The sequence below is a fragment of the Lissotriton helveticus genome, chromosome 8, assembly GCF_964261635.1.
Source record: "Lissotriton helveticus chromosome 8, aLisHel1.1, whole genome shotgun sequence".
Taxonomy (NCBI): Eukaryota; Metazoa; Chordata; class Amphibia; order Caudata; family Salamandridae; genus Lissotriton; species Lissotriton helveticus.
The window spans coordinates 1244778480-1244790749 of NC_136069.1; the positions used below are offsets into that span (position 1 = coordinate 1244778480).

General features: G+C 43.4%; 2 protein-coding genes across 3 annotated transcripts in view; one reads left to right on the forward strand and one right to left on the reverse strand.

The window, feature by feature from the left end:
* The window catches only part of LOC144771942 (uncharacterized), a 37398-nt gene extending 32556 nt beyond the window's left edge, over positions 1-4842 (reverse strand). Inside the window, exon 1 of the mRNA XM_078656171.1 lies at positions 4706-4842. The gene's annotated coding sequence lies outside the window, so the exon portion shown is untranslated. The remainder of the gene's footprint in view (positions 1-4705) is intronic.
* CYFIP1 (cytoplasmic FMR1 interacting protein 1) overlaps positions 1-12270 on the forward strand; it is a 488976-nt gene that overhangs the window by 370852 nt on the left and 105854 nt on the right. The window lies entirely within an intron of this gene.

Below are 12270 nucleotides of genomic sequence, written 5' to 3' on the forward strand. Positions count from 1 at the left end.
GCTCTCTGCAGTGGTGGAACACCAAAAACCTTTCCAAGGGCCAGCCGTTCATAGAGCCTGTTCCACAAGTGATGCTAACCACAGATGCATCTCTCACAGGATGATGAGCGCATTTAGAAGAATACACAGTACAGGGTACATGGACACCTCAAGAAAAGTTACTCCACATAAAACATCTTGTGTTGTTAGCAGTTTTTCTAGCTCAAAATCGTTTCAACATTACCTATCAAGCAAGGCGGTACTAGTCCGTGCAGACAATATGACAGCCATGTATTACATTCAAAAACAAGGAGGAACACACTCCTTACAGCTCTCCCGGCTGGAGCAGAGCATATGGAGGTGGGCCATTCCTCAAAAAATAATTCTGTTAGCAGAACATCTACCAGGAGTTCACAATAAAGTTGCAGATCTGTTAAGTTGTCAAAGACAACAGATACACAAGTGGGAACTTTATCCTCAAGTTCTTCAACTGTTCTTTCACAAGTGGGGACAACCAGAGCTAGATCTGTTCGCCACACACCGCAACTCCAAATGCCCAAGCTTCGCCGCCAGATACCCACACCCATTGTCCAAAGGCAATGCGGTATGGATGAGTTGGTCAAACAAATTTGCGTACACTTTTCCATCTCTCCCACTAATTGCGTTAGTGGAACGCAAGCTACAGCAACATTCCCTCACATTGATTCTCATAGCACCAACGTGGGCAAGACAACCATGGTACACCACAGTACTAGAGCTCTCAGTAGTACCACATCAAAAATTAAAACTCTCCCCACATCTACTGACACAGAACCATGGAGAGATCATGCATCCAGACCCAATGCAGCTCAATCTAGCGATTTGGCTCCTGAGATCTTAGAATCTTCCGCCTGATTACATGAATGTCATAAAAGAAGCGAGACGCCCCACCACTAGAGCATGCTATGCAGCCAAGTGGAAAAGGTTTGTTGTGTATTGCACATATAACAACATTAACCCATTAGATGATTCCATACAAAACATCATATGCTACCTGCTCCATCTACAAAAATGTAATTTAGCGTACTCCTCAATCAGGTTACATCTTGCTGCTATAGCAGCCTACCTTCAAAACAGACAACACTTGTCATTATTTAGAGTACCTGCCATCAAAGCGTTTATGGAAGGACTCAAAAGAATAATTCCTCCTAGAATACCACCCTCTCTGGTATGTAATTTAAATATTGTTCTCACTAGACTTATGGGTCCTCCATTTGAACCATTACATAAGTGTGAATTAACGTTCCTTACATGGAAAGTTACTTTCTTTAGTTGCTATTACCTCACTCAGACAAGTAAGTGAGATCCAGGCGTTAACAATTCAAGAACCATTTATATAACTCCATCACAACAAAGTGGTTCTTAAAACAAACCCAAAATTCCTTCCAAAAGTCATTTCACCGTTCCACCTCAGCCAATCTATTGAGTTGCCAGTATTCTTTTCTCAACCACAAACAGTTGCGGAAAGAGCTCTACACACATTAGATGTAGGACAAACCTGTTTCGTAGAACAAAACAATTGTTTGTGTCCTTTTCTCCTCCAGAAAAAGGTAATCCCATTTTAAAATCGGGCGTTGCAAGGTGGATTGTTAAGTGCATTCAAATATGTTACCAAAAAGCAAACCACACTTTATCTATTCCCCCTAGGGCTCATTCCACCCCGTAAATTAGAGGCATCTATGGCATTCCTAGGAAATATACCCCTAGATGATATCTGTAAAGCAGCTACATGGTCTACACCGCACACATTTACAAAACACTACTGTGTAGATGTGTAGGCAAAACAACAAGCTAGTGTGGGCCAGACTGTACTCAAAACATTATTTCAAACTACTGCAACAGTTACGGGTGGTCGCTGCTAGGGGGAAAACTGCTGTGCAATCGATGCAATAGTGTGTGGTCTGCAGCCCATATGCCTCGAACGGAAAATGCTACTTACCAGTATGCATCTGTTCTTGGCATGTAGGGCTGCAGAGCCACACATGCCCACCCGCCTTCCCGGCTACCTATATCTGTTCCGGTAATATCTTAATTAGATGCACAAGACATGGACATCCTTCTCTGTACTCGTACAACTCCATCATTTCCCCAATGGCGAAAACAATCTGAAGATGGAGTCGATGCCCATGCGCACTACGAGGAATCATCCAACAGACAAGGACTCTTCCACGACAACAACAAAGTGTAATCATCCGGGCCCACCACCAGATGGTGATCTATGCAATAGTGTGTGGCTCTGCAACCCTACATGCCAAGAACAGATGCATACTAGTAAGTAGCATTTTCCTTCCTTTGCCTGATATGCCACCGTAGTGCTCGGATCCTTCTCTCCCTCCCTTCAGCAGTTTCTGCCCTGCTCTTTGCCAGTGATTTGAATGACCTATTTTGATGGAAATCTGGAGCAGTCCGATATCAACAGTTAAGGACATTATGCTAATGAATCTCTCATTTCAACGAAGGATTTATCAGCCATAGTATCCCATATTTGTATGTTATATTAAATTAATCTGTTACTCTCCCAAACGCTTCTTACTTTATCAGTTTGTTAATTGGATTTGAAGAGTTTTCTAATCTAGGTCTCATTTTAATGGGTTTTTCAAATACGTCGGAAGCTGTGTGTGTGTGTGTGTAGGGCTGAAACATTACCTCACTTGTTTTGTCCCCTAAAACTCTCTCCGTAAGATGAAAAGAGACATTGTATTCGTCCTATATTCTTAAAACAAGGATTCGGATTACAAAGGGCATTGTACTTTTTATTTTTTTGTTTTAACCATGATTAGTTGGTACAAATTTGAGTTGTAAAGTGCATGTATTTGATCTGTAAGAAAAAATCTTTAGCTACTTTAGTGTGAATTTAGACATATACATGCAAATTATTGTGCAGCAGAGCGAATTTTAATTCAAAAGTAATAATCCATTTTAGAGTGCAGATCCTTTAAAGGCTGTGATTGTGATCATCTGCTCAAAAGGAGTATATGTGGATTGTCGTGCAGGATAATAAAGTAGGCTATTGTTTTGGCAATTTTATTGAAAAAGATCCTTGTACGTTATCCTCTGTAACTAAGAGGTGCCAACAGATTTCGTGAAAGTACAGTGCTTGTGGTAAGGTTAATTATTAATTTTTGGTGTGATATCAAATGTTATTGAGGTGCTTTATTGTATCATTCAGCATAGTGATTAAGCTTTTATTAAAGTGTACACTTTATTAGCATTTCCCCCTTTTTTCAGCTCTATGGTTCTCTTAACCTGCTCTATGCTCCCCTGCCTAAACCCTCCCAGCTTCGCCAGGTAATCTTCTTTAGGACCACCCTGTCTCTGTACCCACCTCTTCTCTACCCTGCACTTCCACCTATAAATGACCAGTAGTCCATTCTGACCCCCGAACAACAAAACCATTTTAATTGCAGCTCTCTTTCAGATTCTAGACTGAATGCCAGGTATTTATGATTAGTTCACAAAATCTAGTATGAATCTCTTAAAGCATTTTTCATACAAGCCTTTGTGGCATCAGAAACTTAAATGTGTACCTGTGTTATATACTTGTGTCTCAAGCATAAAATGTGTATGACCCTATCTTCTGCTCTTAGAGAAATTTTCACCTTATTTTCATCTCCTTGTCGGTATTCTTCACACACACCAACACCCACCCACCACCATTGTCACCACACGGACTACTCCCGCCACACACACACACACACACCTATACTTTGTCCTGAAGTCTGTGCATTAAAAAAAGCTGTTTGGCAAACATGCAACTCTAAGAGGTGTTTTGGCAAAATGATAACCCCTGGTTGTTTATCTAGCCCCATCTGAAGTGTGTGCCTCCACAGCTGTCATGTTTTTGAATTATATAACATGACTTGTACAGCACTATATGTGGTGGAATCCTGCTTCAAGGTATGTTGTTAAGGAAATTGATGCATGACTGACAACTGTTGGGTGGATGTGCACTGGATTTAGTGACTTTGCTGTACCAGTCTTCATGGAAGTGAATAGGTCATAGTAATCCTCTATAAAATAAATATGTAGCAAACCGGTCTAATGACGGCACGAGAAAAGAATAAACATTCTGAATACTGCACCCTGTACCTCAGAAGTGATTCGTTGTCTCGAATGTTAAATTGTGACCACAAAAGGGAATATAGTCTAATTTAAACTCTACAACATTGGGGTTAGGGTCTGGGGGAGAAAGGAATTTGATATTGTGATTCAATATGCATTTTAACAAAGGGACTGGTCACAGGTCGTTTTTCATTAACTCGCATGTCTTGGCTACTCCCGACGTTTTTTCGTTTATTATCTGCAGTTTTATATAGCGGGAAATAGGTGCTAGAGCGTAATAGCATTTTACATGAGCACCAGATTACACCACACAAGGCCAGAGTTACTTTTTTGACACATTGGTAGAATAAACGATTTGCCCAGGATATTGGGCCTATGCTGGTACTAGAACCTGTTTCCCCAGTTCCTGATCAAATTATGCTCATGTACTAAAAGTAATTTTAGCCGGCAGTTTTATTTTGTGTGTGAATTGCCATTAGTTTTGTGCCTCAATAGTTCTCGAACAGAATACAGCCACTGAGGAAATATAAACGCAAGATATGTTTAAAGACGCTGCTTATCGTTTCTAAAGTGACTGAAATATGTTTCAAAATGCCGACTTGAAAAAGATGAAGTCAGTCCTCACCTTGTATTCCTGTTCGGATTGCCACCTGTTGTTAGGTTCTTGCTGTTGCGGGGGTGCGGGCGTATCTTTTATAGCAGCTTCCGTTGGTCTCTAGCACGTCTGCTCCACGTTCTCCCCTCCCTGCACGTCGGGGGTGGTACGTCCTCCCTCCACAGCGCGTGCAGTTCTGTCAGCCACGAGCGACGATACCCCCGACTCCGCTCCCTGGCTCTGTCCGCGAGCACATGTTGTCGAGTCGTTCTATTGCCGTAGAATGATGGCGTACTCTCTCGGTCGTGGATACTACACTGCCACAGCCCTCCAGATGTGTCCTGGCCCCTCACCCCCTCCCTTCTGCCCTTGATACTGATGCTCAGATGCTCTAACTAGGGGGCTGCCCTGATAACCGAGCACGCACACTTTTCCACATGGACGAGTATGATTCGAAGAAGAAAAGCCCCTTAGAGCGATTAAGCGCTCACTCATGCATTAAATGTTTCCTTTTAATCATTGCTTTAATTAAGCAGCCTCCTCAGATGTATTACTGGGGCCAGCGTTTTATGGAAGACCTTTGCAGCATTAGTAGTGAGTCGTTAATCCACCACTCACAAGCTGCTTGGAATTTGCGTCGTTTTTAGGTGTTCGAGTGTCGTGTGGTGGTAAAGTAGATGCGGATGAGACGGACTAAGACAAAATCTGAAAAACGCATTGCAGTAAATCTGATTTTTTAGTTGTTGTAGCTCACTGTATGTTTATGTTCTGTTTTTTTTAATTGAGTCTTTATTTGGGGATGTGTATTAGTGGGTATCTGGGTAAGCGGCAGGGATTTTGTTGTAATATCTCGTTATGAACAGTTTTTGCCTGCCAGCTCTTCCCTCTGGTGAAGGGTTTCATTGCCCACGTGTCCATGGAGTGCCTTCTGTATATGGGCTCCCTGTTCATCGTGGCAAATATTATGTAATCCTTAATGCTACTCGATTACCCTCCCAGCTGAGGGAGGGATTTTATCTGATGGATACTTCACAGAACCAATGAATTTATTGCATACATAATAGAAGGGTTTGTTTAGTTCATTCTTGGGACACATACCCATAATACCTCTTTCAGCATTGAGTCATGGCTCTTTTGTTCCTTTGCAAGTATTCCCACATTCTTTCATTGCATTACTATCATTTGTTTATAAATAATCCTAATGAACCTAATTTTCCTTTGTTTACCTTGAGAGTAGGCCAAGTATACAAATATGGGGGCTAGTCTGTCCTTGCTGGTTCTGGAGGACGTTTACGGCACCCCGAATTCCATAGGTTTTGGACTTTCCCATACTTGGTGCAGCAAGCTTGCATCATACATTCCCATTTTAGGGCAGTCCCCTGCTGAGCTTTCCTACATTTAATGTAGTGTAAAATGGCTCGGATAAGTCATCCAAAGGTGTCAACATACCTAGCCTATTTTTGTACTACCATTTGTAGACAAACACACCGTTCTGAGGGAAACCTCAAACTGCAGATTCCTCACCGTGATATTCCCCCCCAGGCACCAGAATGGATCTTCTGTGCGCCAGTAAGTGGCATCTTGCTGCTCCTTGCCAAATTAATTTCACCCCAAAAGTGACAAGCACTTCTACACTTGACGAGCTCCCTTAAAAATAGAAGACGCTTGGCAACGGGTATGCAAAGAACCCCTTGTGCCCAGGGATCGGCAAAAAACTACACACAAGGGTGCGCATTGTGGCGCTTTGTACGAGATTCAAATTGACCTAATACAGGGCTCGAAAAATCCAAAAAAGTGTACTAGTCCTGCAGGACTAGTACCTTAAAAAATGTCCTCGACCTAGCTGCAACCGGTCGAGTGGAATTTTCGAGCCCTGTAATACTATATAGTATCTTTCCCCTAAAATACTCCACAGTATTTAACCGGACACATCACAGAGCTGTTTCGGGTGCAGTGTGTCAGTGACCGACTTAACACACATAGTATGGCATTTCCCCGTAGTAGCAGTATACTGGGAAATTATATTGCGTCCGTCTCAATAAACACTCGACAGGCTGGGAGGTCAAATGCACGATTAAACAGTGCCTCCTGGGTCTCCTTCCAAATGACCCAGTGATGTCACTGACCATGTCATGAGTGATGTAATATATGAGATCATAAGCAGTGCATTGCGGGTTAGAGGGGGGTGCTTCATAGTTAGCTCAGCTAAGTATAACTGCTGAATTTCACTGGTTTTATACGAGTGAAACCTGAGCCCAACTATAACCAGGCCCGGACTGGCCGTTGTGGGCACCGGGCAATCCCCCGGTCGGCCGCAAGGGTGGGGGCCGGTTTTGGGCCCTGGGGGGCGTTTTTGTTGCAGAGCCGTTTTTGCAGCATAGCTGCAAAATCGGCCCTGTAACAAAATCGGCTGAAAAGCGGCCCTGGCAAAGTGCTCGCCCCCCTCCCGCCCGGGGGGCGGGGGGCCGGCCGAGCACTTTGCCAGGGCCGGTTTTGGTTCCCAGTCCGGCCCTGACTATAACGTCCCTGTAACATTTGTTTTTTCAGTGAAAATATATATATATATATATATATATATATATATATATATATATATATATATATATATATAAACGGGACAAACTCTCGTATTCCTTCTTTTTGTACTTTTTATGTAAATCCTTCAAATAGCGGGATGTTTGGCAAAGTACGATCTACGTGTTTCGGAATGCCACGATTCCTTGCTCACGTGAGCAAGGAATCGTGGCATTCCGAAATGCGTAGATCTTACTTTGCCAAACATCCCACTATTTGAAGGATTTAAATAAAAAGTGCAAAAAGAAGGAATACGCAAGTTCTTCTTGTTTGTATCCCTCCGGCTGGAGAGATTTGTAATTATATGAAGCGGCGTGGTTCTGCCGCAGGGAAACAAACCCACTGAGAGCGCTGCATTCCCCGGCAAACTGGAACCAATGGAAAGGATGTATATATATATATATATATATATATATATATATATATATATATATATTAGGGCAAGCATGTTTAGGGTAGGTGAGGGTTTTTGGGCAGAAAGGGTATTTTTAGGGTCTAGGTTTGGTAGAGGTATATGAGTGGCAAGGTATTTTTAGGGTTTAGGGTGGGTGAGGGTATTTGGGTGGCAAGGGTATTTTTAGGGTTTAGGGTGGGTGAGGTTATTTGGGTGACAAGGTTTTTTTTAGGGTGGGTATTTTGGTGGCAAGGGTATTTTTAGGGTGGGTGAGGGTATTCATTTTTAGGGTTTCGAGTGTGTAAGGATATTTGGGTGGCAAGGGAATTTATAGAGTTTAGGAAGGGTAATGCTGTTAGGGTGGCAAGGGTATTTTTAGGGTTTAGAGTGGGTAAAGGGTATTTGGGTTTATAGACTTTATACTTACCTGCAAAATACTTTCACTGTAAAGGCATGCTTGGTAAAACTTTGCATGATAAAGGCATGCATGGTAAAGGCATATACGTTGTAGTGGACATGTTGTTAAGGCATGCGTGGTAAAGGCATGCGTGGTTCCTTTATACATCCCAGCAAACCTGCCTTTGGGGATGATAATGGAGATGGGGGGGGGGGGGGGAGTATTTTTACCAACATTATGAGGATGACCATTTATATCTGTACTTGTAAGATGAAAGTGGGTTGGACACTTACCTGGTTACTTGGTTGGACACTTCCACAGACACTGGGTTGTGATCTTCCCCATGACCAGCGACAGACAAGAGTACCTCTTTCAGCATGCTGATGAGATGTGTGGCGGAGGTTTTAGACTTGAACAACCCATGTTCCAACAGACATTTTGCAATCTGGGCAAACGTCATCAGAGCATTTACTCTCTTTTAATTAGGCCTTGACTGGCACCCTTTTGGGCACCTGCTCTAAGCCCTGTTGCTGCCATCAAATAAACAGGCAGATTGCCAGAGCAAGGCGACCATTACTTTCTCTTGCAGCATCCTATACCAAATAGTTTGGCGGTTCAAGTTTCCACCAGAAGGGTGAACCCCAACTGCTTCCCCTAAGCTCCTCCTGACAAAGAATAAAAATTACTTGAGGCCTTTTTGGGAAACAGATGTTTTTGTGCAGCCAGCCTTCCATTAGGTCTGTTCCAGCTGCTTGCTGGGGAGCTACACCCATGCTTTGTGAGGAATGGTTGGCGATATCTTGTCAGGAGTCCAAGGAATTTCAATCCAATTTGGCTGGAATCATCCAAGATGGCCAGGATGCGACAAAGTACATTATCCATTCTGGAAGGGACACGACACGACTGACTGCTTGGGCAGAGCAATCTGAACTAGTGTAATAAATTGGTGGCATGCTTGGATGAGATCCACAGGCTTCACTGTAGACATGCAAGCTTCTTTAATGGACAAGCTATTTGATGAGTCTTGCATGTTTGGCGAGTAAGCCGATTCTGTGTTCAAATGTTTTAATGAAAGCTGGGCCACAGCGCTTTCCCTAGGCCTTTCTACTCCCGCAAGACAATATCCTAATCAGTTTTGTCACTTTAGAGGCTACTGCAGGGATTTGGTGTACCGCCCATGCCATGGTCCACTGCTTCCACAACAAGCAGCCCAGGATTTTTGGGTCAAGGACAGGGATCAAGAAGGACACATCCAGGCCATCAGGGACAGTAACCTTACCAGTACCCTGCCCCTCCAGCTTCTGCGACCAAGTCGCTTCATTTTGTCTTTGGTGGCAGACAAGCATCCTATGGGAGGCAGGATCAAATACTTAGCCAGGGTTGGCAAAATACAACATCAAACTAGTGGGTCTTTCAAATTGTCCAGCCAGGGTGTGACCTGCCATACCTTTTTAACCTACTGCACCTCCCTCCTACATCTGAACATCTTTAAGACCAGTATTTGTTCACGCTGTTTCAAGAAGTGCAGGCTTTTTGGGCCAAAGGAGCCCTAGAGCTGGATGGTGGCCTTTGTTTTAGATCTTCGCCCTCTGAATACCCTCTTGAAAAAAGACTAATTCAAGATGTTCACTATGGCCCAGGTTCTCTCTACCCTCAATTCAGTGCAGGTGACTAAATGGTGGCTTTGGACATGCAGGAAGCTTTCTCTCATGTATCCGTCCTGCAGTTCCACAGGCGAAGTCTCAGTGGACCAGCACCAAGGGCACCTCTCAAATTTGATTCAGGTTTCAGAGGAGACTGTGAAACACCGGCAGTGGTGGCTCAATCAACATTAAGTTGGTGACGGACCGCTGTCCCTGTCCCAACCAGACATTCTTCTACAAAGTCTGTATACGCTGGATGCTGGGACAAGTTTGTAGCCCACTATGGCACCCACAACACTGATCCCTTGTAGGTCGAGCTGTCATATGTCCTATCGAAGGTCTTATCCTTAGGTCAGCAAGGACTTGAATTGGGCACCTTCTAAAGATTTTCTACCAGTTCATCTTGGTAACCAAGACACATGGATAGATAGCAAAGATGACACTGTCATGTAGTTTCCACTTTCCAGTAGGAGCTGCGCATTTGTTGGACAACATAAACGTTGGGACGGTGCCAGACTGATTCCATTCACCCCCTCAGGATATGTTGTCCTAGAGCCCAGCTAGCTGACAGTGCCACCATAAGCCCTCTAAAACTTAAACAGGTAGCAAATGGCTTAGGCAACCACAGAACATGACAACGCTGAATCCCCTAGAAATCGTGGTAACAGATCTAGAACCCATTGGTTCAGTCACTTGTGCTCTTTCATGGAGAAATATACAAAGAATACAAAGAGGGGCGTTTTCAATATCATATGAACCGTCATGATTCTTGTATAGAATGTGTGCAGCAATGCTCAATAGACAAAAGCAGATGAAAGTAATTAGCAGTATAAGGACAGTGAATAAAGTGAACAGTTCCACCATCTTGCTAAAACAATGTATATATGCAAGCATATAAAACAATATAGTACTCTGTGTCCCCTAAACGAACTGTTTGGGTGTGTGTGTGTTTTTTTTACCAAGAATACCCTATTGGACGATCCAACCCCCATTACCTAAACGGAAAGTATGTAGGTCCCCGTCTTGGTCACAAATTGGACATCCCTCCTCGAAGAGAAATCAGCAAGCAGCTGGGCTGAGGTTTCAGCATGTAGTGGCCTAGCAATGATAGCAAGTGATCCTCTGCCCCAACCCGCAAATGCTTGTTTATTCATAAGCATTGTTGCGCTCCAGCCTAAACCTTAGTCAGGCCTCCATTCTTTATGATCTATTGATAGTTGCGTCGCCTCATGGACGAATACCAATCACATTTGCAAAATGTATGTTTAGACCTTGTACAAGATGTTCTAGGTGTCGTGATAGTGTTCTTATGTAATGGAATTTGTAAGCAAATGTAATTTCATGGAAACCTATCCTGTACTGTCACACATGCAAATGGGTGTCAATGGGTGTGATGGAGAAGGCAACTTAGGAAACGTGTGCATGTAAAATGGCAGTGTTTCTCCCTGGGCCTAACCGAGCCACGTGACAACTCATATGACTGAACATTGATATTCTCCCCCTTTTCTATAAACAAAATGGTAAGATTTCTTCTGATGGACTAGAAAAACGTAGTTCTCTGGGCTCTGACCCCAAAATTGCCCCACTTCAAAATCCTTTTTCTTCATTTTGGCCTCCAGGCGTCATATCAACTCTTACCTCAAACCTGTGGCCATGAGTGCCGTTGGCTATTAAAATTAATCGAAATGTGAGGAATTTTCTTTCTAAAACTGACTTGCAGTTGGCCTTACAAGTTAGGAGTCTTTCTTTTATTTACTGTTCTCTCAAAATCACAGTTGACCCTCTGTGTTGTGCCATAATCTTCTGCTCAACTTCTTGCGAATACAAAGAAATTTGGCCTTGTCCCAGTCTTACCTCCCTAAAATTGACAAGACGTAGCTAAGCAGATTCTATGTTCTGCCCTAGATATCGCTGACTTGGTAGCAAGTGTATTGGGCACCAATGTATCATTATCGTATGATATGCCTGGATTTGCTCCAACAAATTTTCCTGAGGCATCATTGATGGATATGGCTTTTGATGGAGACAGATTTTTTTGAGAAAAATCCTGTGTGGCTGTGATGTGTTTCTAAAACTTTAAAGCTACGGCTCGCTCTTTGTAATTGCCATCCCCAGCCTTTCAGTTCATCGGTAGTACAGGAAGTTGAGAGGTTAAACTAGAGACGTCGCCTACCACCAGCGACTGTCATTACAGCACATCCAGCAGGGAATGCAGAATTTTCTTGACGCCGAGGGCAGCTGCAGCACTAAGGAAAAGGACAGCAACATCAATTCTTTTCATCCTCCTCTCCAAGCAAACCCCTTTTGTTTGCACTCTTGCAGGCATCTGGGAGCAGCAGGGGTCTAGATATGACATTGCCTACCCTATTTGCACTCCGCCACTTCGTACCTTTATGTCCTCAGATTGTCTAAGTTGGTATGCTGTCTCCTTTTCTGAACACCCCTCTTCAGATTTCTACCTGTCCGCCTGCCTCCCCATTCTGTGGAATGGACTTTCAGGAACAATATGGTCCCAAGTTAACTTTTACACATTGCCACTACAAACTCAATTATGTTCAGGTATGCTGGGCTCCTGAGAACGTGGAGG